We start from the raw sequence: 3,205 nt of genomic DNA on the forward strand, positions 1-3,205 counted from the left end.
TTGTGTTCCCCGGCGTGGCCAAGGACCCTCGCGTCCCGTGACTGCAGAGTTCCTGAGCAGAGCCCTGGCCATGCAGCTAGAGAAATAACGATCTCTGAAACATCTGCCACGAATCTGTCCATATATACTTCTTTTCCACGGGACTCCTGGTTTGATATATGCTTGTTACAGTAATCCCCGCAGTAACAATGGGGCTTTTAGGCAAAGATACGGGAAATAGGAATAACAGTTCTTTACTATTATATATGTGTATAACCAGTCAAACAAACAACAATAACTATGGCAGTAACAGCAAACAATCACAAACCCAGTGCCAGCCTTCTCGGCTGTCAGGCCCTTTCCCCTCGGGTGCAGTTCCGCTGCCCGCAGCCGGCAGGGGCGCTGGCGGCTCCCGGTGAGCAGGGCAGGTGCGATGGTTCCCCCACGGCTGCAGGGGGCGCTCTGGAGCGAGCTCGGGGAGCACGCGGCACTGGTGCCCTGGGATCCCAGGAAGGGATGGAACAAAAGCTTCACAATCCCCTGGGTAGCCGATCCTGGTGTCCGGCTGGACCCTCAGGAGCAGCAGGCTGGAACGGCAAAGACGAGCACAAATCCTGGGTGGCAGAGGAGATGGATCCAAACTGTGAAGCTGCAGTGGGAACCCCCCAGAGGTCTGGGTAGGCAGGGCGAACATGGCTACAATGTAGCAAAGGCTCAAAGCAGGGGCACGGCGGCCACAGCCCAGCTCCCAGCAGGGCAGGGAAGGAGGGCTTGGGATCCTAGGGTTTCTCTGGCAGAAGGCAGAGCAGATGAAGAAGCAGCCTCTCTCTCTCTGTCCAAACACCGGGGACGGGCTGTCCACACACCCAGGTGAAACAAAAGAGTAGCAAGATGCACCCCACTTCAATGGCTAGGTCTTTTGTTTTTTCTTAAATACCCAGCAATTTGTCCCCCTGGCAACACGTATGGGGAAAATTCCGGAAAAAAACCCAGAAAATTAATTAATTAATTAATTAATTCCAGAAAATTAACAGAAAAAAACCAGGAGAACTCCTAAAACCCCAACACAGGACCAGCCCTCTCCTTTCATTTCTCCCTATACTGCATGCAGCTGGAATCAGCACTGGTATTCTGGTTTACTGCCTGCAGCCCATGCCCTGGCACAGCTGGGCTCCCACCTCCATACAGTTCAGTTTTGCATGAATGCTGGCGTAATGAGGAACCTGTTGTGGGAACGGGCTTAGGGCTCAGGGCCAGGCTCATCCTTGAAGCCATAAAATGTGTAGAATCCCCTACTCGTTTTCTTTCCTTTTCAAAGTTTAAAAAGAAAATAAAACCCCCAACAAATCCCAACCTCTCTTTGGTTGTTAAGATTTGGAACAGCTGTTAGTGCTGCTCCTACTGCTGTGGCTGAAGGTATTACAAAGACTGACTGTGAAATACCAAGTTAAAACATAATGCAGAAAGGCCACCCCCCCTCATGAAAGTGAGTGTTTGCAGCTGCACAAAGCCATTTCCCATGTGCTTTATTTACCATGTTCAATCAAGGCATTTTTTTAAACACCTCTTATGCTTCCTGCTGCTATGAGGATTTAAAATGCTTCATCTCTGCATCCAGGACCTCAATGGAATGTAAGTAGAAATAAGAATCTTTAAACCCTACTAAAACTAAGCTCTGTGTGTGTCTCCTGTAGTGTTTTATCTCGCTCAGGGCTGTGGGCTGTACCACTCTGTGCAGCACATGCAAGCCCAGCATGACTTGGCTCTGTTGTTTTCATCCCGTTTTCCACTTCAGACAGACCTGTGCTGTCAGATCACTCTGGACCACTCTAGACCACGTGCCTCAATACCACAGGCTGTGCTCTCCCTTGTTGCTGAAACCGTATCAGAGGATTGCAGCATCTAATGGACCTGGGGTTTATTCAGCCCCGGGGAGACCATGCAAGTAGCTCTCTGGGTTTTCGTGCCAACACTCAGTTCCAATCCTGCGACTCAGGGCTTGTTACTGAGCAGGACAACAGCCCCCAAACAGATCACTCTGTAAATGTATAGAGGTGACAAATTGAAACAGTCTTAAGCATTAAAGAACAAGAATCATTCATTACTGTGATTTCATGGACATGGTCACTAGCAGATTTGACCTTAGATGTGTAAAAGCTGCTGCAGCAGGAGTCGCTTGCATAAACCCACATTGGTGGGATTCAGACAGAAGGAAGCAATTAAGTAATTTTACTTTGTGGGTGTAACGTCTCACCCACACGACTCCTAACCCAAGAGTCAATGCAGGTGCAAATTTACCATCTTTAAAACAATTACAAAATGACTACAACCTATGAACAGAGAAAATACCGTATGGTTCCACAAAGCCTAGTACCATCAATTAACTAGCACAACTTGAATGTTGCCCCCAAATTAATTAGGAAAAAAGTAGAAATAGTTTGATTACCCTCTCAATCCAGCTTACACTCAACTGCAGGAAGTTAGTATACTAGAGCTGTTGTCCTACTACTTTCAACAGCATGAAAAGCCAGACTCCACATCCTGAACTACCATTTTTGTAGCAGCTGGTGGCTGTCCAGCCTGCATTTTAGCTACCAGAGCTGTGACTGTTTGTCCATGCATACATTAAACTCTATGCTGGTTCTTTCCAGAAGCATGGATAAGCTACTCTAACACACACCCAACAGCTCTTGGGACTATAGCCTTTCATGGCCAAGCTTGTTTTGGCAAACCTCTTCTGAAGTATCTCTCAGTACAACAGGTCCAGACAGCTCCATTTTTCTTTTGCTAGTTCCCAAATGGCGTTGCAAGTGGAAACAGGAAGCAACAATGTTTGTTCACCTAAGCCACAATTAACCATGCAGAAAAAATGTTACAGTGCAGATACTGCAACATGATGTATCAAACCAGGAGGCCCGTGGAAAAGAAATATATATGGACAGATTCTTGATAGGTGTTCCAGAGAGGTTTATTTCCCCAGCCGCATGGCTGAGGCTCTGCCGAGGAACTGTTACAATCACAGGCCAGAGGGTCCTTGCCCGCGCAGTGAAACACAAACCAACCAATGGCGAACGAGGCTGACCAGGGGCAGGGAAACCCCGTGCCTCCCCGCCAGGGCCCCTCTCCCAGGGCTACATCGCGGGGGAGGGACCCCGACATTTCACCCATTTATTTTTAACAAAAAGAGATTTAAAACTTAACATTGAAAACAACTGGATAAACATAA

At 47.8% G+C, this 3,205-nt stretch overlaps 1 long non-coding RNA gene across 1 annotated transcript in view; it reads left to right on the plus strand.

The window, feature by feature from the left end:
• Positions 1-1,419, plus strand: part of LOC108447385 — a 3,721-nt gene extending 2,302 nt beyond the window's left edge. Inside the window, exon 3 of the long non-coding RNA XR_001862930.1 lies at positions 1,050-1,419. This is a non-coding gene — a long non-coding RNA (uncharacterized LOC108447385). The remainder of the gene's footprint in view (positions 1-1,049) is intronic.
• The last annotated feature ends 1,786 nt before the right edge of the window (positions 1,420-3,205 follow it).

This window comes from Corvus brachyrhynchos, unplaced genomic scaffold, assembly GCF_000691975.1.
Source record: "Corvus brachyrhynchos isolate BGI_N302 unplaced genomic scaffold, ASM69197v1 scaffold1376, whole genome shotgun sequence".
Classification (NCBI taxonomy): Eukaryota; Metazoa; Chordata; class Aves; order Passeriformes; family Corvidae; genus Corvus; species Corvus brachyrhynchos.